The sequence below is a fragment of the Budorcas taxicolor genome, chromosome 15, assembly GCF_023091745.1.
Source record: "Budorcas taxicolor isolate Tak-1 chromosome 15, Takin1.1, whole genome shotgun sequence".
In the NCBI taxonomy this organism is placed as follows: domain Eukaryota; kingdom Metazoa; phylum Chordata; class Mammalia; order Artiodactyla; family Bovidae; genus Budorcas; species Budorcas taxicolor.
Window position 1 is genome coordinate 74,090,978 of NC_068924.1, and position 24,368 is coordinate 74,115,345.

Sequence of the window (24,368 nt, forward strand, 5' to 3'; positions counted from 1 at the left end):
CCAGTCCAATAACTGAACTTCTTGCCTCTGCCTTCAAAATACATGGGACTGTGACCACTTGTCTCAACTCTACTACCACCTCCTTAGTCCAAGTCACCATCATCTTTCACCTACACTATTGCAATAGCCTCCTAATTGGCCAGCCTCCCCACTTCGATCTTTGTCCTCCAAAGTCTAGTCTGTCAGTAGCCTTTTTAAAAGACAGATCTAGTCATGCCTCTGCTCAAAATCCTCCAATGGCTTCTCATCATGCTTAGAGAAAAAGCTGAATTCCTCTACAACAGCCACAAGGCCCTAGTGATGTGGGCCTCGGTTACTCTTAGACCTCACCTTCTTCCCTCTCCCCATTCCTCAATTTATTCCAGCCACCCCGGCCTCTTTTCTGTATTTCAAAAACTCCTAACAAGTTCTCTTCTCAGGGCTCTTCTGGAACACTCTCTCCCATCAAATACCTTCAACAGTTCACTTCCTCAAATGTCAGGAAACCTACAGCAGCTGCAAGAGTAGAATACTAAAACAAAGATTAAAACATTCATCAGAACTGTCCCCCTCCCCAAACGTTCACTTTAGGGACATTCTTTCTCACACCAAGAATACCCTTTTTTTATCTTCTCTCTGCCTATCCAAGTCCTACTCAACCATTAGCACCCAGATGAAGACTCATTGATTAATAGCCTTTCCAACTCCCAGTTTTCCATTTTTTTAATTTGCGAAGTATTTATCATCTTTCTCATTCATCTTAGAATTTAACCATGTACTATTTCACACTGTAACTTACATGTCTCATTTCCCTAACTATACACACACACACACCCCTCATTCATCTTAGAATATAACCATGTACTATCTCACACTGTAACTTACACGTCTCATTTCCCTAACTATACACACACACACACCCCCACATGTGTAGAAGAGAAATAATTTCCTGTACAAGCAGTTCTCAAACTTATATCAAGGTAACTTTAAAACTTCAAAAAATGTATAGATTCACATGCTCTACCCTTAAAGATTCTGAATTCATTATATCTGATTTAGGGCCTAGATATCTGTAATTTTTTTAAGTTCCTCCAGAAGATTCTGACACATAGCCAAGATTAGAAACCACTGCATTATACATCTCTGTTACCTTCAGGACCTAGGAAAGTAGGCCTTCAAATAGCCTAAAGCTAGAATGGACACCCTAGAGCACCAGATCCATACTTTCATTTCAAGGGGAACAGTGGTCCAAAAAATCTAAATGTCTAGCCACAAGCTATAAAGATTATAAGAGGCAAAGCCCAGTCTAAAACCCAGATTTACTGCTCTCCATCTAGGAATCCTTCCATTACACTGTGTATAAATAAAGTAATAAAAATCCACAATTCAGATAGGCATAGTAAACAGTGATTATCTAATACTTGACCAGTAATTGCAATGCCCACGCTCTAAGACAGTGCACATTATTAGCTTCTATATGCTTGAAGAATGTTAGCAACATTAGCTGACAAGAGTCTTAAAATGCTAGAGAGTAATTGTGTTAAGGCTTACAAATTTTAAAAAAAGTTACTTAAATTCTTAGAATACGTACAAAAACTTGTAAAAATCATTTGTTTTGTAGTAATATATTACAAAAAAATCAATGGAAAGGAGAATTCTTGCTTCATCATGCTATAAAGTACAAAATTCCTTATTCACAAGCTTCCACAGTGCACAAAGGTGTAAATGTTTTCTGAGTCTAATCATCATAACATAACCTTCTTAACTACAGATCAGACTTAGTAAATCACCCCATATCCCAAGACAGCTCAAACTCTTATTTTAATAATCAGTTAACCTCAGGACCAAAACTCTAGCCATCATCAACGAAAAACAACTGAGGTATCTATAAAGCATTACAGAAGAGCTTGTATTCCTCTTGGTGTATAGGGATTTAAGCCAGTGCCTCCTGTTAACACTAATGGGAGTTCTGGGTGTCAAGTAAGGAGGAGGATCAACGCCCAGCACCGAATCTGTGAAAACCCTTTCCGTGGCACTAACTGCAACTACTGGGACTTGTTCTCTCAGAGATGGGATAATAGACCCAAATTCCTATGTCTCTAAAGAATAAAGATCATATAAATAAAAGTGACTAAGGAAGGTCACTGGTAAACACTTGATTTTAAAAATATACAAGAAAAAGCTAAACTAAAAGAAAAATTACTGCATAAGGGAAATTTTATAAAATAGCACCAATATGCACAGGTGGGAAAAACAAAACAAAACTAGTGAATTGCTGGAGATAAAGTATCTCACACAAAAATTCAACAGGATTAAAACAACTAGAATTGTCTACATTAGAGCACAGGAAGCCCAACTGTAGGAGAAGCTTGTCCAAAGAAACACACACACAAACAAAACAAAAACTCCTCCCCCGATGGAGCCCTAAGTGCACTGCAATCCTTGCCTTTAAAAAGCACAGAAGAAAACTCCTGCTGCACCGACAGCCTGGAATAATCACAAAGCACTTCCAGACAAACAGATAACAATCACAAGCTGCCAAAGACAACCAAAACTAGAATAAAAACTACAGCACCTTACTGTGTCTCATACTGCCTCACTTCTCACTTCACTGCTGTACTCACCAGGCTGAAAAATGAGCAGGTGTGTTTCAGGCCACAGAAAAATTAGTGAGACACACACATGCACTCACACACACACCCCAACCACAAACACACACACAAAGGGAGTGATATTCTTTCACATGAAAGGGCTTTAAAAAAAACCGCAAGGCTTTGCTGAAGGCCTACAAAAACTGAGAGTAGGCCTTACCGGAGCAGTAAGGAAAAAGCCAAGGTTTATTCCTAATCCACAGTTACTAAAAGAATTAACATTTATTTCAATTAGAAGGGCTTTGGCAACAATCCATTTTTTAAAGAAAGAGAAATTAAGATTTTCCCCATTTCTATCCTCCAAAGAAAATTAAGATTTTCTTCTGATCTTAGCTCCGCAACACAAATGAAAAAGAACCCTGACTTAAGGCCTGAAAACTAAATGGTTCCATAACATTCACAGTTAAAAAAAAAAAAACTATGTAGTCCAACATATTGATTCTTTATCATCACTGCTATCATTAACGAACATTTAGCTTTTTATCTGTACTCTGAAATGTCAATGAGAAATTGAAACAGCTATAATATGCTGGGGATTTTAACTTTTGAAACAAAAACCACAAAGAAACATGACTATGAAGCATAAAGTCTCAATCATGCTGATAAGTAAGTGGTCCTAAAATTTGAAAGTGAAAGCAATACATACCAAAAAAGAAGTCTGCCTGATATTAAAGCTAGCCTTTAAAACCAAAAATATTTTCTGTTACAGAAGACTGAAATCAGGGCTTCCATTAACCCTGTTTAAAAAAAAAAATCCCATGAGCATGGATTTTTTTTCCTAAGTCTCTTCATCAGAGCAGCATGGGGTCCCATTAGGCACCCTATTTTACTTCCACCTTATAAATAACGTTAGCTATTCGCTATTTCCATGGAAACCAAGTACAGAGAAACCCACTTAAATGAATACCGGTTAAAGGAATAAGTTTTATTTTAGTAAGGTTTTGCGGCTCTAGATGAACTCTACTGGGGAATACTACAAAGTCTTCTTAAGTATAATTTTTTAAAAGACGTCTTTGGTGTAGTGGGAGCTTATTAAGAGTCCTGTTAAATAAATGCACTCCTTGCACTAAACTAAATATGCCAAACAGCATCATAACATTAAAAGCTATCTTTCCAATGTACTGTACATGGGTTTAGACGCACAACCACCAATGACTGCTTCCTCATGCACTGGGGTGGCATAATTACCCCTACGGGTCTAATTTAAACTAATAAAAGCAAGGAAATTTAGAAATAAGCCTACCATCACCTTGTAGTCACTGCTAACGAACAGCACCCACAACTGCAGACACACGCACAACTTGCTACTCCTCCAAAGAGAAATGAACAGTTCTAAGTTCTTAAAAACTGTTACCGGGTCCAGGGATAGCAGGGAGTCAAAATTCCCTCCTCAAAAAACTATTTCACAGTTACAGTGTATATTCCCTAGTCAATCAACACATACATTTGGGTGAAGTACAAATAGAATATGCAAGAGAAAGTGCCGAACAACACTTGGCGATTTTCCACTATAAGCTGACAAATACTGCCCAACATACACTAGAAATGGCCATTTGTGGTGGTCCACACAAAAGCTGCAGACAGGAAGTGCTCATGAAATTAAATGCAACTCTTAAGAACAATAAATTCAAAACTAATCATCTTAAGTTTCAAACGACAGAGAAGAAAACTAAAATCTTTCCAGTAGATATGGTTCTCTATTAAGCTGATGGTGGTTCAGACATCTTCAGTAAGTTAAAAAACAAATGAAAACAACATTATCCTAAAAGATGATTACCAGTATTAAATTTACAATGTATGTAAAGAGTTAACATTCCAGGACACATACTTTTCATTTGAGTATACCAACATATCTATTGTAATACATGTTCTAAAAACATAAAATTATTTTTCTTATATGTGAAGTTTGGCAAATGTTGATAATTGTTAAAGTTGGATTAACAGGTATGTAGGGTTTGCTAATATTCACTCTACTTCTGTGTATGTTTTTAAATTTCCATAAAAAGTTTTTAGAAAATCCTATAAAGTTAAGGCTCTTGTCTCAAATATGTTTTTCTCTATGTGTAACTGAAAAAATGGATGAAATGCTTGGTACAGACCTTAGAAGCCACTGATTTTAAATCAAACATACCCATTACATGTAACCACAACTAAAATTTCCAAGTTTTACTTTTCTTACCAAAACAATTCAGTTAACAGTTCAAAAATCACAGGAGAAATCTGAAAAGGAAAGGGTCTGCTATTGTGTAATTACCAACAATGAAATGAAAACAATCAATGCCTAATAACAAGGTATCTTTAGTCGTATTTTGTATTTTACAAACTAAAGAAATTCTACTAGCCCTCTCTCTACTAATAAATCAAAATACTTCCAGAATAAGCAATACCAACTTCTCCATTTTCTTCTCCAATTAGGTCCACAGGACTACAGAGGGCAATCTAACAAATTAACGCTTCCTATTTCTTTTATCTTGGTTAAGTAACAAGGTTACCCCCTTCCTTTCTAGGATCCCAGTTCACCTCCTATCAGAAAATAATAAAGCAACTTTTGAGGTAAAAAGGTCTTTTTCTATTCTCTCCCTTAGTCCAGATATGAAATGTTTCACAAATCTTCGGTTACTTTGGAAGTGATTTTAAGCTATTATCCAGCTCCTGGCTGAGGGGCCAAAATGCAGAGGTTCACAAGCTGTCAAGCTTTGAGGTCTATGATAACAAGTCTCTCTGTTTTAAAACTAATCATTGAAATAATGTTCTGTTTTTAAGAGAAATAGAATAAGATGATGGTTGCTTTGGAAGGAGTGATGAACAGCAGACAGGGAATGGCATAAGCACAGATGAAAGTTCAAAGATAATAAAGAAGGGGGAGAGCAAAAGAAATGGAGGGGGTGACGGCAGCATCTCTCTGCAAAGTAGCTGACTTACCGTGAACCAGACAGGCTCCTGCACAAGTGCGCTACTGCTAAGTTGCTTCAGTCGTGTCCGACTCTGTGCAACCCCATAGACGGCAGCCCACTAGGCTCCTATCTCTGGGATTCTCCAGGCAAGAATACTGGAGTGGGTTGCCATTTCCTTCTCCAGTGCATAAAAGTGAAAAGTAAAAGTGAAGTCGCTCAGTCATGCCCGACTCTTAGTGACCCCATGGACTGCAGCCTACCAGGCTCCTCCATCCATGGGATTTTCCAGGCAAGAGTACTGGAGTGGGGTGCCACTGCCTTCTCCAAACAGCAGTCAAAAGTAGCCCACCTTTTACAAATGAGGCAGGGACATGATTTTGAAAATTGTGTAACTCTTTAAATCAACCCCAAAGAGGCCATTTAGGGTCCACTTCTAACCCCCGTTTGTTAAAATACACTTCTAAACTTTTTACAATTCCATTCACCCAAGAGAAGCAACTTTTACAGACCCTGAATACAGACTGAAATAAACTAAACACAGAACACACAATACACTTGCTATGCTAATTCTCAAAGTACAAAACTTGACTTCCCGAAACGCTGGCTATTGCAAAGTACAACAAGTTTTTAATTGAAAAAAAAAACTACACAACCTGCTATAAAATTGCTTAATTTTAAAAAATATTTGTCGAGCTAAAGTACAACATTTTATCAAAGCAACCTTGTTGGAGTTTCTGCTCAGAAAGCAGAAACAACATTTTAGGAACACAGACAAAATAAAATTGAATAAAGACTTCTATCCACCTACTAGGCCTTTATCAGTGATGCAGTTGGTAAATGAGAAAAAAAAAAGTTAATGAAAGCTATTATTCTATTTTTTAACTCAAATGCTCACTACTGGCAATATATACTGTATTTAGGATGTCTGGTAAGCTATTACAAACACACTTGTTGATCCCAGGGAAAAAACTGCACAGACCAAAGACGAAAAAGGTTTCAGATCTAAACTGGCAATAAATGAATAAAATTAATCCTACTTCATACTGAATGATCATTCCCCTCAATTGGTTTCACTTAACAGATACATACATACCTATAGATATACTTATATGTACCTACATACTAATGAATATATTTAAAACTCAAAAGTACACTTAAAAACTCAAAAACCATTTAAAACTCAAATTATTTTCCAAAAACTTAACTCTGAGATCACTGTAAGGCAGAGACAAAGTATGGCTTTTCTCACAATCAACTTGTTCTCAGGCCCAGTTTGTAGGCTCAGTATAGGAAACGTATGATGATTAAATATAGAAAGAAAAAATCAGGCACCAAATGAGAGGAAATTTCACAAAGGAAAAATGCTCAAAATAAAAAGACAAATAAACTGTGTCCATCATTACTAGAAAGTATTCCTATGCCACTTTTATATCTTTGAGGTTCTACATTTGTTTCCATGAGTTATGATACCAAGCATGTGTTGTTCTCCAGTTGTCCTGGGCTGTAGACCCAATGGACTGACCAGCTGATTAGAATTCTGAACTTGTGAGTTGTAATACAATGCCTAATCTGCTACTGCCTTGATGCTAAGTGACCTACAGCAAACATCAATATCTTGGTGCAAAAATAATCTTTCATCACTAAGAGTTTTAAAAATATAAAGTGCCCTGAAATACTTTTCAAAGTCTCTGTAATAACTGACATACTCCCATGTATTTCATACTTCTCTTAGCAGTTTCCACAAACAAGAACTCATTAGGTCACTTTTCCCATCCATATCTTTTCTCATGACATTTCAGGGAAAAACTCTCGTTTCTAACTAAGTTGTTCCATATTTACCCTCTTCCCATAAACTTTTAGTGGGACTGTAACAATAACAGCGGGCTTCTCTGGTGGCTCAGTGGTAAACAATCCGTCTGCCAATACAGGAGACCTGGATTCGATGCCTAGGTTGGGAAGATCCCCCTGGAGAAGGAAATGGCAACCCACTCCAGTACTCTTGCCTGGAGAATCCCACAGACAGAGGAGCTGGCAGGCTATAGTCCACTGGGTCACAAAGAGTCGGACATGACTTGGCAACTAAACAACGACAGTAACAATGATAATCAAGCTTATGAAGTATCTTAAGACAGCCCCACTTTATCTTCATGTCAATCCAAAGAGGTCAATATTATTGTACCTATGTCGTCAGTAAAGAAAGTGAAAAGTCCAAGTGAAAGCAGAATGCTTGGTATGAAGCACTGGTACCCAAGTGCATATAGTACCCTTCCATCACCCTTTCTTCTTCTTCCTAAACACATAAAAAACACAGCAAAAGGAATGAATGAATGTACAGGAGACATATTTGTTAAAAACAGATTGAATAATCAGTCCAAGGTCACACACTCAACTTGAAGTGGTTGTACTGAGAGTCCAGGGGCTTCTCTGGTGGTTCAGATGGTAAGAATACACCTACAATACAGGAGACCTGGGTTTGATCCTAGGTTGGGCAGATCCCCTGAGGGAATGGCGGCTACCCACTCCAGTATTCTTGCCTGCAGAATTCTATGGACAGGAATTCCTGGTGGGAGAGGAGCCTGGTGGGCTACAAGTCCATGGGGTCACACAGAGTCAGCTATAACTGAGCAACGAACACACACACACACTGAGATTCCAACCCATAGGTCAGACTTCCAAGCTTAGGCTCTTTGCCCATTATGCAACATTTGTCTCAAACCCTGAGAAGAGAACAAGTCTAGAATTAAGGTTCACTTCACTTCACTTCAGTCGCTCAGTCATGTCCAACTCTTTGCGATCCCATGCATCGCAGCACACTAGGCCTCCCTGTCCATCACCAACTCCCAGAGTTCACTCAGATTCACGTCCATCGAGTCCGTGATGCCATCCAGACATCTCATCCTCTGTCGTCCCCTTCTCCTCCTGCCCCCAATCCCTCCCAGCATCAGAGTCTTTTCCAATGAGTCAACTCTTCTCATGAGGTGGCCAAAGTACTGCAGTTTCAGCTTCAGCATCATTCCTTCCAAAGAAATCCCAGGGCTGATCTCCTTCAGAATGGGCTGGTTGGATCTCCTTGCAGTCCAAGGGACTCTCAAGTCTTCTCCAACACCACAGTTCAAAAGCATCAATTCTTTGGTGCTCAGCTTTCTTCACAGTCCAACTCTCACATCCATACATGACCACTGGAAATACCATAGTCTTGACTAATAGCTAAAAACAGCTACCATTTATTTAGTGCTTACTATGTTGTCAGGCACTTATTTATTCCTTCTAACGACCTCAGAGAGTACTCTTATTTATTCAAACTTTACAGATGAAGAAACTGAGGCAGAGGCACAGCAGATGAAGTGATCTATCACAGAGCTAATACAAATCCAGACTGCGCAGAGCACAGCCAGGATTTGAGCCTATGCGACTGGCTCCAGCTCCAGCGCCCACACTCTTAACCACTGTGCTCTACTGCCATGCTAAAAAACTTCCCTTCGTTTGAACTGCCCGAAAACAAAACTTTTAACCTTTTCACAAAATTAGTCAATTGTAAGACTTCATGCTTCAACTAATTCAGAGAAAACTAGTAGTGCTTTTCTAAGCACGCTCACCAGACTTCTTCACAGGCACAGAAGATATGCCGCTGGTGACTAGATCACTGCAGCGTTCAGGAAGTAGCACACTGTAAATCAGGTTAAAGGCCCCCCACCCATCTCCCTGCATGCTCAGACCCACACTAACCATGCACTGCAAAATACAGGTGATTCAGAGATGTCCCAGTGAGATCCTCTATAAAATGAATGTCACTCTGGAAGTACCCAAGTACATATAGTACACTTCCATCACCCTAACTTCTTCTTTCCAAACATCATAAAAAACACAGCAAAAGGAATGAATGAATCTAAGCTACTTAAAAATCATAGCAAATGTCCAATGATAACTACAGATTTAAATGAGAAAAAAATGCAAAATTCTCATAGTTTTGTAACTTGTCCAAATTCTACATTCAAAAAGCAGTAGGCCTCTTTGAAAGCCTCAATTCTTAGACTACCTTATTATCATATACGTGCCTTGAAGGGTGTCTAGAAAAGTCCATTTTTGCCTCAGATTGTACAAATCTTGATATGCATATTTAAAACAAGATTCATTACTGTTGGATTACAAGTTACTGGCTTTTACCCTAATATCTATTAATATGACAATGTAGTTAATAATATAAACAAAAATATTAAGCATGGATTTAATATTTGCAACATTAACATGGAATATACACAGAAAATAAACAGAATAACAGGACTGGACCTGGAGGTACTGAGAACTTGACACAATAAGAACAGGAACTATTGCAGCTCCCTCCATTGACATCGTAAAGTTGCCACATTTTCTGGGCTCTCTTTTGAATTAATGTGGCATCTGTTCCAAGTACAGCATGCTAACATTTTACTAAAAGATATTTTCATTCTACATTTGTATCTGGTTTGCTTTTTATTTGAACTGCTGTTTTATTTCAGTGGTCATTATTTCCTTATACCAAGTTGTCAATTTGGCATTCCTGATCTATCTCCCTTGAGGACAAAAAGGGTGGGGAGGAACCATCAGCTTAAAACCCTCTAACAGCAATAATTACAATATGCTTTGCATATACATTAAATAAAGAGAATAAGCAGCAGAAAGATTTTTGTGGGCTTTTTAGTATCAGGTCCTGATAAGCTAACGGCATCTGTTCCTTTCAGAAAAAGAATTCTGCTCTGAGTTATGTGGGGGGAGGCGGGGGGAGTAGAAAACAAATACTAAATAGAATAATTCAAGTTACAAAGTTTGGTCTTCGTGAAATGATGATTTCAATAATTTGCACATATCCAACCCTATCGAGTGATAATTGCTTTTTAAGACAGCCTCAAAACTGCTGCAGCAACAAGCCAAATACAACCACTTGTACTTAACATGCATGCTGCATACTCCACAATGTTACGTCATATCAGGCACAGAGAAGACGCTTACCAAGCTATCCTGCGTTCTATAAACTGCCTAACAACAACAGAAAAAGGCACTGCTATCTCCATAGTGGGAGTAAGAGCTGTCAGGGTAGGCCAGCCTTCTCCCTTTGGTCAACTCTGAAGAAAACAAATAAGGCCTATATTTCTGTCTTTTAAGCTAACCTCTCTCAAGGCCTTTACTCTCGATCATTCAGCCTTCACAGAAAGAAAGGCTGTTGCTTTAAAATTAAAAAGCTATAAAAGAGCCCCACACCTTGTACTAATGGTCCTCCAGGTGTCCCCCTGGCTACCTCTTCTGCAGAAGAATGGCCTATCTAGGCCGCCAGTCTCCAAGTGGGTGCACCCACTCTGGGGAAAGAAGAGGGCCATCGGAAGAAATTACTACAACTTATATTTTTAAATCTCATCCTTTTTAAAATTTCTAATTTCCTGTATGTTTTATAACATACATAAAATACTAGGTTCAGGAAATTATATATAAATACACATTTAGGGGGGCCATAATATTTAAGTTTGGGTACTACAGGTTAAGAAGACCAAAACTAGAATAAGAAAGCCAGGAAATTTAGTCCCTGCTATTAATATCAACTTACTCAAATTCTTGTCTCTGCCTCAGTTTTACCATCCATGACATATACTGAGTCCTTTGTGCACTTATCAAATTATGATGAGAAATAATAAAATACTCTCCAGAGCATAGTCTAAGCCACACAAAATGAAAAGCACCTAAGAAGCTACCAATGAGAGATAACCTTCACTTGGCTTCTTAAAACTAGTTAACTGCTACACCCTATCAGACCCAATTCTTAGAATTTTAAGGCCATGCTCTAGGACTTCACTAAATATGGATCTAAAGACCTACAAAGCACTTTAGATATGAGCACATTCTAGAATTAGAAAGACACTTTTTAAACTTTTATAACGAAAAACTTATTATCCATGAAATAAAAATTTTTAACTTAAAAATTACAAAGGTGAATTATTAATATAACCTTATCAACAAGTCAAAACTCTCAAAGCTAGAATCAAAAGATATTTACTGCAGATTATAAGGTCTTCAGTACGCTTTCTAAAATATAAATAACACCAGAAAAAATGAATTATTGGTACTCATTAAATTATTGGCACTTCCAATTATTTACTTTTCTTTTCTTTTTTTCTTAACTGCTTTGAAAATTGCTGGGTTACCAGAATAGCATTCAAAGGTGATTGAATAAGTAGGGTTAGGGATGAAGGTGAAGTCAACCAACACTAACTCCTAGGCAGGATATCTGTATGCCATATCTGTATGCCCATTAAGCAGTACTGGTTTGAGTTTCTATTTATTAAAACAGCACAAGTATTTTCTTGGTTTTAAAACTCTACTTTACTGTATAAATGTTGAATGAACCCTTCCTAACAATCAGAAAGAGAGACTACAATTTTTTTTTAAAGTTATCTGAAACAACAACTGATCTCATTATAAATAACTACCAGAATAAACTAACGGAATTTATTTATTTATTTTACTTTATTTTACAATACTGTATTGGTTTTGCCATACATCAACATGAATCCGCCACGGGTGTACATGAGTTCCCAATCCTGAACCCCCCTCCCACAAACTAATGGAATTTAATTCTGAAGTGGTATTTCCTAATTTACTTGTGCAGGACAGAAAACAATGTTGTCATTTTACTTAAGATGACATTTTAAATTTTTAAAAAATAACGACAACCATTTCTAACGGTGGCACAGTGGTCAAGAATCGGCCTGACAATGCAGGAGATGCAAAGAGACAAGGGTTCAATCCCTCTGTTCAGGAAAATCCCCTGGAGTAGGAAATGCCCACCCACTGCAATATTCTTGCCTGGGAAATCCCATGGACAGAGGAGCCTGGCGGGCTACAGTTCTTGGGTTCGCAAAGAGTCGGACACAACTGAGCACGCATGCAACTCAACTCAAACAAAAAGAACTTAAAATGCTTTCTGCCCCACAGGTAATAATCAGTCTAGGGCATTAGAGGTTTACGTCTTAATATACAAATCTTACCTACCTCTCTCCTTCCAACCTCACTACCATTTCCCATCTGAACCTTATTTTCAAAAACAAGCCAAAGTTTTTTAAATAGCCACCTGAAAAAAAAAAAAAAACTTTGAGTATGATGGTATAATTTTACTTATTTTTAAAATGTATATACATTACACATGGGGCTTCTTTGGTGGCTCAGTGGTAAAGAATCCGCCTCACAGTGCAGGAGACATGGGTTCAGTTCCTGAGTCAAGATCCCCTGAAGAAGGAAATGGCAACCTGCTCCAGTATTCTTGCCTAGGAAATCCCATGGACAGAGGAGCCTGGCGGGCTACAGTCCACGATGGGGTTGTCAACTTAGCGACTAAACAACATTATACATAGTTAAATACACAGGAAAAATTTAAAGTAGATGAGAATGGGCTAACTTCTGTTTTCTACTTTACACATATCTGTATTGCAAGTATTACTTTTATAACTCCAATTCTCTGCCTTTTGATATTTTTAAAATAATTAAAATAAACTATTAAAAAAAGGACACTTACCATCCTACCCTCTAAAATGCTGACAGTTCTAAGGACTGATTGACATAGCTAATGTAAACCATCTGCACCTACCAAGAAAATGGATAACCTACCATGCTACAGTGCCCAGACTGCAGCCTTTAAGAAATGGGTACTAGACCCTACTCCATAACAGGCACTGTGCTTTGCAATGGATACTAGACCCTACTCCATAGCAAGCACTGTGCTTCACAATGGGCACAAAGTGATGGACAGGACACAAGCAGTGTGCGCTCGGTCGTGTCTGACTCTTTGCAACGCCATGGACTGTAGCTCACCAGCCTCTTCTGTCTACGGAATTTTCTAGGCCAGAATATGGGAGTGTGTTGCCATTTCCTACTCCAGGGGATTTTCCTGATCCAGGGATCGAACCCACATCTTGTGTGTCTCCTGCATTGGCAGGTGGATTCTTTACCACTGCGCCACCTAGGACAGGAAATACACTTATCCCAAATGCCTTCATTTCCATTCCATTCCACTGCTTACTATTTCCAAAACATTCAACCTAACCCAACAAAATCAGATGAAACATTCATCCTTAAAAGGATATGTCAAAGCTGTGGCCATTTCGGTAGACTGAAAACTCCTTTACGAACGCACTTGCTAAGCTTCTACAGGAATTACAGAGCTTCGTACAGCATTACAGACACTTAAAAGGAAGGGCTCTGGAATCAAACTCGGGCTTGAATTAACATTGTATCACGGCTATGTATGCGATCCCAGGGAAGCCTTCATTTCCTCATCTGTAAAATGGGGGTAGGTTAACAGCAGCAAATCCTCAGAACATTGCTGTGAGGACTAAAATTAACTGAGATACTATATGTAAAAAGGCTAGTACTTAGCATACTCATAAACACACTAAACATATAACAACAGATAACCCCAAAATAAAAAAACTGTTCACCACTTGCCAACCATTTAAAATCTTATATGCATGCCCTTGTCTAAGAACAAATATATGTATTTAAGTTTGAATATTAACACATAAGAACATTTTTCAACATAAAAGGCCATAATTGAAACTTTTCAATAATGTAACACACAGTACACTTAAGATATTTTTATATATATACACACAAACACAGCAGTGCATATTGTCAAAAACTACACTGCAAACACATTAAGAACTTGTCTGTCGGCCATGGTGGGGGAGGGTGATCCATACCACCAATTATGATTCTAACTCATATATTTAAATTTTGTAAATATTAACATTGTTAACATAATACAGACAAATATCTTAAAATTCAGCCATCTATTAGTGATTAAAAACTCAAATTTTTATGTACTTCTTTAGTCTATAAAGTACATCCATGAGTATTATTTCATCCTTTTAGGAAAACAGTGAAGCAGGCTTTCACCATTATCCCGATTTTACTACAGTACTGGGAAAATTAAAGCTCAGCTAGGATGAATTTCCCAAGAGTGTACAGCCAGTGACAGGACTGGTCTTAAACCCAGGTCTTCTGACACTATCACAACTGTTTCATTTACAAGTGGTCTGGGACACTTCATTTAAAAAAAGATAGAAAACTGTGCTCAATAATTTAGGTGTGTCAGAGGACTCTATAGATAATTACACATGGCTGCCCAGGTTCACTCCTCTTACTTCCTCTCCTTATTTCCAACTTTAGAGCGTAACCATAAAATGTAGGTGAGAATTCATCCAAACCTCCTGCAGGCCAAGTAACACCAGAGACCATTTTCTCCCTTACACTTAGCCATTAGAATTTAACATCTTTGTAATCACTGAATTAATTTCATTTTAATATTAGGTCTTGAAAAGATGAGTTAATATAAAATAAATAAAACCATTCATAACGTAGAACCATATCAGACCAGATTCCATAAATTTATGACATTATCTAAAAAATCTATCTAATGTCTAAGCTACAAATATTAACAAGTTTCAGTTCACCTTTATGAGGAAAAAAAAGATTAATATTATTACAGTGGAATGGGTTGTAGTATAAATAAATACTTGAATAATTACTACTAAAGGCAGAGCTTTCTTAAATAAACACAGCAGCCCTCACCAACAGCATTCGATGAACTCTATCTAATAGACAATGGTCAAGGAGGTAACAAAGACACTTGCCTGATTCTACACACACTCAGACTAAGGCACATACACCACAACTTATGCCTACATTTTTCAATATTCCCAGGTGTCCCTTTGTTTTTTAAAAAAGCTAAAAGCCATATACATAAAAAATTACCCTCAGACAATTTCAAGAGCTGAAAAAAAGTTCATGTCCTAAAAGAGAAAAATAACGTGAAGACTTATGACTTCTTTGAACCTAACATTTTAAGTACATCCCACAGACCTGAAACTACATTTTCTTTTTGGGGCTGCTCACTGGCCTCCAGTACATCAATCCTGTAACACTGTGAACTGTGGTGATAGACTGTTTCATGCTTCTAAACACGACAGAATTTTTCCAAGGTTACATACACTGTGACACGAAGAAATGTTTACAGCATCTTATTTTCATTCATCAACTAGTTTGGATGTTCTAACAGTGCAAACATTATTAATAAAGAAATTTTCATTATCTTTTGAACTTTCTAAAATCAACCAAAGGCCATGGCACAGTGACAAAGAGTTCTGAATAGGCAAAGCTGAATCCTAGTGAAGATTCTGCTACTAGCTGGTTGTCTGACTTGGGGCATATGTCACTCAGGGAGAAACTGAGGTGTGAAGACATTTTACGGCAAAAAATCCTAAGGAACTGCCACATCATCACTATAGACCAAAACTCTCAAGGCCTGTTTAGAACATCCTGAGTTTCTGATCAAATAAATAATAATCCAAAAAGAGAGGAAAAATGTAAATCATTATATTTTAAAAAATAACAATAAACACTACTACTAAACCTACTACTAACCATATATATTTATTGAGACTTTATTATGTGCCAGGCACTGTGCTAAGCACTTTCACAGATTTTAACATTTAATCCCTACAACAACACTGACTCTAGTTAAGAAAGTGGAAAGTATTAGAACCCTCAAAAGGACAGAATTTTTAAATTTACAAATGAATATATAAACAAATTACACTTTGTTTTTATAACCTTACGTTTTTCTCTACCTTTCAGCCGTTAGCTTTGAGTATTAAACTTACACTAAAATAACAATTATTTTCAGGACTTTGTCTTTCATTTAAAGAATACTGAGACTCAAGACGTTGACAATCATTACAGAAGAATAAAAATTTCTACTTAAATTCTGGCACAAAAATAACCCTTCATCCAACTTAGCTGTCCTCATTCAAAGAAAGAACTGCATATATATCAGGCCCTACAATAACAGTCTTCTAATTCTAATGCCCACACTAGCAATCAATTAATGCTGTAATTATAAAGAAATCTGTATCATCACAAACAAAAAAAAAGTTACAACTGCTAAGTCAAGTTTTGAGTATATATACATATGTAGGCTATTCTACATGTAAATCTTTTAGCAACTGATTTTAAAAAACAGTTAATGCATCTAAGGTAAAATCACACTAGGGTGTTCTGAAGACTCACTTTAGAATACTAGCAGCATAATAATCATGACATTAGCAATCAAACTTTACTTAGCAGAAAGTTCTTAGAGGCTTTGGGAAGCTGTGTATAAAATGGAGTAGACAGGAGGGAAGGGTTCCCTGTGCTGTTAAAATCAACTACAGGTCCCAGCATGCAATGCTCTATTCTGGAGCTAGGCAAAAAACTGCACTGCATCTTGGGATTTGTAGTAAGTAAACCATTTCACCCTATCACAGTAAGTTTTAAGAAACTCTGAACTATCTAGCACAATCTGACTAGATCTTATTATCAGGGCCTAGTCAAATCTACATATAATTTGTTTGTTCTCTGCCCCAGCACAGATTCTTTACTATATACAGATAAAAAGTATCAATTAACATTTACATCAACATTTTCACCTTAGAAAAACAGAATAATTTTATAAAAGAAATCCTTAAAAAGCAAAAAGATATGACACAAATTTTAAATGATATTTAAAGATACAACTTTTAAAACAACTGCTTCAATTTTATCAGTTTCAGAGCTTTCCATTCCCCTATACCGCAAAAAAGTTTTAATTGTTTTATCAGGTTTTCTCTTAACAGTCTTTCAAGTTACATTTTATAAATAATTTTTCTGGAAGAAAATTCTCACAAGAAAACATTTTCCATACTTTCATACGGCCCACTAGGCCCACTGGGAAATATATTCTTATAGTATACACATAAAACCATCATACACAACAACAACACTACTACTTAAGTCCCTCTTTCGTCCAGTCCTTAGTATTTACCCCCTCCACTTCTCACCCTTCATTTCACATACAGATCTGTTTGTGAAAAGAACACTTAGAAAATACCAATTACAGATCCATTTCTCTATACCACTGACTTTTTCCAAAAACACAAGGTTTGTTTTTTTTTTAATAAGCTATCAATGACATGTCCAAACCCAAGTGGATAACTTTGAGCTGTAATATATGTATATAATTTCTACACACACACTCATTTTCTGCAACACTGGAGGAGGAGGCAGGGAAAGAACTAAGTGCAATCTGCATTAGGAGGCCTAACACAGGTGGTGGGTTATTTTCAGGCAACAGCACCTTCACAAACATGTTGTGGAATACAGTCCAAGAAATTCCTAACAAGGAAAGATAAGCTGGCGGCACACAAATTTAACACAATCCAGCTAAAAAGCACCTGCAACACAGGCTACTACCTTTCACCATGAAAGTGACAGGCTACTACAGGATCCGAAGCTCCATCAATACAACATACTGTCCATAAGGCCAGAGACAGCGGTTGCCATGGTTACTATCACCCACTTTTATCAGGAAATCATTGTCATTACTCTGAAGTTTTTGGTACTTATTTAAAATTTTAAAAAACAGTCTAGGGTTCTGACTGTTAATTGAGTCAGAGAATCAACTCCTGTTTGATTTGTAAGTATGCTGCTTTAGAGATCCACATGGTTAACAATACTTGGATCTGCAGCAGAAAAAAATCAATTCCTTTCTGCTGCTCCTTCTCAAGTACTGACAGTTTGTATTCTCAATGCAGCCAAAACAATAAAACAAAACCCATCTTTTTGGCTTCTGTGTTTAAGTTATTTTTCTCCCCTAGGCCCACAAACAAAGTCAAAATATAACCTAGATCATCAGTCTGTTAGGCCCCATCCCTTTCCTATCTCCAAATTATCAGTTCACTTTTTTTGTTTACTTTAAAAAGCAGAAAAACATTTCCATAGATGATTCCAAAATATAGGAAAGAATAGTTTCCTCCAGCTGAGACCTGCTCACTATTTTTTCTTTAAAAAGGGGGCAGAGGTGTGCAGTCTGCAGTGTGTTGGAGGGAGAGAAATGGAGGGGCATTCAAACTGCCTAACAAGTGTCTAGTGTAAGAAAGTTGCTTTAGAAAAACTCAAAGGACGACTGAAACGCAGATTATCTCTTAAGGGGAAGAGTTCACCACCTTCCCAGTTTAAGACTCAACTGATAGACAAGCAATATAAAAGTTATTCCTAACAAACGGTCTATTTCAACATTCTCACCAAAGGTAACTGTTCAAAAATTCAATACACAAATAAGATGATATGAAAGCCCACAAAACAGTATGGCCACATGCACACACATGATACAAAGAAGGAAACATATGCTATTGAAGAAATAATTATCAACAATAATTTTCATGCAGTATTAACATATTACTTCAAAAAAAAACACCTCAAAACAGCAGAAATATACACCTGGTAAAGTTAGAAAGTGATCAAAACACATTGCTATGCTCCTAAAGAATATTTAGGGCCTACGAAAAAAAGCCCATGTACAATAAGTTCTGAGAAGTCAACATAAATCATTAATATTTCCCAGCACAAATTAATATGAAGATTCAAACATGTTTCAAGAAATCAGCTCTGAATATAGATTATAAATGATTTCTGTCAAAGGTTAGAGACCTAAAACTGTAACCCCTTCCTTTTCTCCCTTTCAACAGTAGTTAAATACAAAAGATTTCAGCAATAATACATTAAGGATCCAAAATTTAAAAACACATGACTAAAACCTTAATATCAGTATTTCCTCAAAAAAAAAAAAAAACTTTAGTGTTCACTGTCTAGGATGAAAACATTAATATTATACCCTGAGAAGTTTCATTTTTATCTTAACAGTTAAATGTTTTTCTCACCCTTCACTGAAGTAAGTTTCTATATTTAATTTCTAGTTGCAGTTATTTCATAAAGACTAGTTAATTCTAAAATTTAGGATACTATACCTTTTGATATGCTCACAAAATAGGAACTCCCCATTATCTATATGTTACTTTATTTCAGTCCAAATTTGAGTAGAGTCTAGTAAGAAAGCCAGAACTCAAAGTTCTGAGTTTTAAACTTCTAAGTTGTTTTGACACCAAAAATATTTCAGTGCACTCCTGTGTGTGAGTAGTCATTTCCTCACGCATCCTTCTCAATTAGAAAAACAAAAATGATACACACAAGTACCTAATACTAACACATACAGACACATGTCTTTTTCACTCTGAATCAAGTTTGAATGGTTTAGTTAGCAAGAATTTTTCAGAAAGTTAGCAGGATCAGTCAAAACAATCAAAATATTAACTATGACATCTGTTACTCTGTGTGTTACTAAAAGTCTATAGAAAAATACAGGAACTTTAAAATAATCACGAAAATCAACTACTATCACATCAATGGAGAATGAAGAAAAACTTTAACAGGAGATACACATTTCCCAGAGTCTACAAAAGGAAAAAATGATCTTTTTTTTTTTAATTAGGGGAAACTGCCTAGACAGCATTTTTAAACAAAGCTTCAATATTCTAACAAAGAGCTTTTTGGTAACCACAGCAGTATTAAAAAAAAGTTCATAAAGTGTTCTGGGTGCACTTTTAATGCACTCATTTCCCAAATCATATGAAGATAGTTAATATTTTAAAGCCAGGAGCTTCTGCCCATGTATTAATTAGCCACCTATCTCAACAACTTAACATCTGCATGGCTTCTGACAATTTACAAAGAACTTTCACATGTATTATATCATTTGATCTTACTGAGAAAAAAGTACACCATTATTTCCAAAAAACAAACAAAATTCAAAGCAAGTTCATCAAATTTTCTACACATTCTTAAGTTTTTAAAACTTTGATATAAAGCTTTACAAGCCACCACAGTACCATAATATTTCCAGTGATAAATCAATTCACCTAACACTAACAAGAGTTTCAAAGGACCATGTGCTATAAATGCTACGAAAATACTTCCATCTTTATGCACTTATTGTTAAGTGTTACTAACAGCCATATCAGCAATGACCTATACCCACAGACAGAACTTTACTTCTAGTTCAAGAATCTCAGTCTTCGCAAGCCAACTCAAACACATTAACTGCATGTATTTATAAAGCTGAGGGCCTAAGAATTTATCTATTAGGATTACTGTCCACAGATGGGAAGAAAAAAACACAGAAAGTCTAAGAATTTTTCCATACAATATCTCCCTTTCCAACAATAGTTCAAGTACTCTATATCTCACTCAATATTATAAAGATGACCTCAAAGTCAAAAGTCCCAAGTCATATTAACTACTTTTGTTTATAGCCATCCACAGCACTTAATTTTTAAAAACGTGTTCTAACAGTACTCTGTACCTAAGGGCAGCATCCTTCAGCTGTCCACCATAAGCAATTTACTCTGTGTAATATTGTAAGCAGGTAAAAAGCAGTCACAAATTTCAGCTTCTAACAGCAAATGGAATTTTTCAATGGACTTATTCAAGATCTTTCTGGAACTTTAAGGTGTTAATCCTGTTGCTTAGCTGAAGCTAAGTAGAGCTGTAATAAGTAGTAAGACCCTTACAATTCAGAGGTTACCTTTATCTTGCTGCAGCACCTCCTGCTGGATAGCATTTAGAGTTCTTCATGTAAGCAGAAGAAGAGTATTTCTGAGGCAGCTCTTTCCAGATGACTGAATGGGAAAAAGGATGGACCCTTCAAAGCTAAAAGAAACAGGGGCCACCCAGCACTTACACCTCTTAAAAATAAAATCTGACAGAGGCAGGGGGCTTTTTACTTTTCCAGTTTCATAAAGACTCGCCTGGGAGTTCTAAGTGCAATAAGCTTAAATAAAGCTTGCAAAATTATCTTAAAACTATGTTAAAAAGCCTTCTGAAGCATTCAAGCGAAAAGACTATTAAGACCATCCAAGCAACCTTAGTCATACTGCAAATGCTATTACCTTAAGAAAAGCAAAAGTATGACATAAAGAAAAGCGTTAGCCAGAAACTTGTTTGAAGAATTTTCTGCACTATTACTATACTCTTCATTTAAGGATAGTTATACATCTACAAAAGTTTGAAGTACAGAATTTTTTCATAAACATGAGCATAACTGCAAACAAAAACTTCCTGTTTGCCATCAAAAGATGTCCTGAGATTTTAAAATGCATTCTTCAAACATTTTAAATGGACCTTAATAAGCCAGTTTTAAGCCCACAACGTAGATTCCATATATAAACATAAAGAGAAAAAAAAACAGAAAAGGACTTACCAAAATCAAAATGAATAATAGTATTTCCAGTAAAAATGTAGTAACAGTTTCCTACAATGCTGTGAAACCAAGTAAATTGTGAAACTTAGAAAAAAAAAGGGGGCTGGGGGAGGGGGCTAGTCTTCAGAAAGCAAAAGAAAAGCTGACCTATTTATTTCTACCGCCCAAACGTGAGTAAACATCAGATGTAAACAAACAACATAAACGCTGAAAAGTACACTTCGATGTCTTAGCCCCCGTTTCAGTCCCTTTAGCAGGCCCTCAATGAAGCTACAGATGTTGGTAAGTATCCTCTCTAAAAGGAGATATTCAAGCTCTGCGCCCTAAAGAAGCCCTTTAAAGTGTGCCTATGAAAAGGCTTCCTTCCTAGAGCGCATAACTGCTTTAAAAAAAAAAACTTTCATCAGTCCAATTAATCTGATTCTAATATTCAGCTATCAATTATTAATATATAAATGTTCTTCCTTCTCCAACGTCCCCAGCTCAAGCATCTACATTCCTGACACTAAAATCCACAGCTCGCACCCCAGCTATGGAGCAAATCTTTGAAAACCAAAACAGAGCCACAAAGTTCACTGTCAAGGCCAGTGCTGAGGCCCGCACACGCCCGGACCTTAACTCAACTCACACTTTAAATTCTAGAAAGCCATACTTGCAGAGACATCATTTAAAAACAACACAATGTGGACGTGCGGAGTAAGATCCTCTACTTCAAGACCTAAACAAAGAATATTTCAACATATGATCGGAATATGATGACACCAGATTCACCAATGAAAACAAAACCTGCCTACCATTAGCAGTCGTACCCTCATCTCGACAACTCAACTACTTAGAAATCACTCTCGGCACATCTGCACCCCACAACCGGCGTGTGGCCTTCTCCGGGGGTGCAAGCCACAGACAAAGTTGAAAAGAGACATTCTTCGCCCCGGTGCCCAATCTCGACATCGACCCCTCCCCTGCCAGGACCACCTTGCTGCTACCCACCATCGCGAACGTGTTCAGGGGAAAAAAAAAAAAAGAAAGAAATCCTAGCAGCACCGCTCAGCAGAATAAAGAGACCAAAGAGAGGATGACGAGAAGTGTTGGGAACTGCGTGCACGACGGGGCTGGACCAAACGGAAAGAGTCCCACTCCGCGCGCCCCTCCCCCCGGCGGGGGCGCGGGCGGGGGAGGGGCGGCCGCGGCCCCTCTCTCGCCGGCCCCGGCCCGCTCGGGGTACCGGGGGCGCCCCGCGGCCGCGGGCGGCGGGGGCGAGTGCGGGAGGGCCGGCCCTGGGGTGAGGGGTGCAGGCAGACTCTCCGGAATAACAAGTTGCAGAAGAAGAAGAATAAGCGGAATTTCCCCAACGCTGCTCCGGCCACCCAAGACAAATGCACCAACACACACACACATACACACACACACTCGGGCCCGGCAGCGTCAGCAGCCGCAGCTTTTTTTTTTTTTCTTAAACCAGATCCCTCAGTCATCAAACAAGATGGTTTTCCAAAAAAAAAAAAATTAAATAAATAACCATAATAAAAACTTCCCCCCGACAGCATCCCGAGGGGGTGGGGGGTGGGGTAGTGAAAGAGCCCCGGCGACCATCCCCGGGCCGAGGGGAGAGCGCCCAAGGGGGCGGACGAGGCTCCGCGCCCCCCGCCCCCGCCGGCCACCCCCCCACTCCCCGGCCCCCCGCCGGGACAATGTGACACCCCCCCCTCCCCGCCACCCCCGGCGCGCCGCCTCTGTCACCCGCTCCGGCCCAGCACTCAGCGCCCAGGCTCCCGAGGCTGCTCATAAACTTACTTCCAATTTATCCTGGGGAGGGGTGGAGGGCAGAGGGGAGGAAGGGGGAGACCAGGTTTTTCCATTGTCTTTTTTTGGGGGGGTTGGGGGGGATGGAATAGGAAGGGCACGCAGGGGGAGGGGGCGCCCCGAAGGGGAAGTTATTGCTCAAATCTCAAGTTGACTGAGGGGTCCTGGCGAGAACACCCCCCGCTTCCCTCCTCCCTCCCACACACCCCTCCCCTCCCCCTCCCTCCTCCCCCCCCCCCACAACAAACTCCAAGCAAGCAGCCCCCTGTTCCTCCCAGAGACAAACACCAGAGACAAGACAGGGAGAGAGCAGAGAAGAGAGAGGGGGGAAGGGGGGAGGGAGGGGAAACAGAGCTACTCCAGAAAAAAAAAGAGAGAGAGAGGAGAGGAGAGTGAGGAGAAGAGAGAATGGAAAAGCTGGGATACTGCACCCTCCTGCTGCTGGCTGGCTGTCCCCCCTGGCAGCTGGAGGCAGGAACTCTGAGCAGGAGAAGCAAGGAGGAGGAGGAGGAGGGAACTCTTCTTCATGGGGAGGGAGGGAAGGCGCTGGAGCGGCTGCTGCTGCTTCTCTGCTGCTCTGGGCCTCTCGCACTTTTTAGATATTAGTGTGTTAAGATGGTAGGTTGTTCCCCTCTCCCTCCTCCTCTCTCTCTCCCTCTCTCCCTCACTCACTCTCTCCCTCTCTCTCTCTCTCTCTCTCTCTCTCTCTCTCTCTCTCTCTGGGCTGTTTCTTTCCTCCTCTTCCCCAGGCAAGGGGGGGTGGGGAGGAGGGGGTGGGGGGGGAGGAACTGGATCCTCCTCCTCGTCCAGGAGAGACACACACACACACACACACAGGCCCCGGGCCGGAACGGGAGGGCAGAAATCAGAGCAGCAGGAGAGAAACTGTGGGAGACAAACAAGCCCAACTCT

At 38.6% G+C, this 24,368-nt stretch overlaps 1 protein-coding gene across 4 annotated transcripts in view; it reads right to left on the reverse strand.

Moving 5' to 3' along the window:
* PHF21A (PHD finger protein 21A) overlaps positions 1–24,102 on the reverse strand; it is a 186,256-nt gene extending 162,154 nt beyond the window's left edge. For 3 of the 4 annotated variants that reach the window (XM_052652709.1, XM_052652711.1, XM_052652707.1), the window contains exon 1: positions 23,888–24,102. The gene's annotated coding sequence lies outside the window, so the exon portion shown is untranslated. Of the gene's footprint in view, positions 1–20,978; positions 21,049–23,887 lie in introns of those variants that run through there. The other variant, XM_052652708.1, reaches the window with a different exon arrangement.
* Positions 24,103–24,368: the final 266 nt, after the last annotated feature.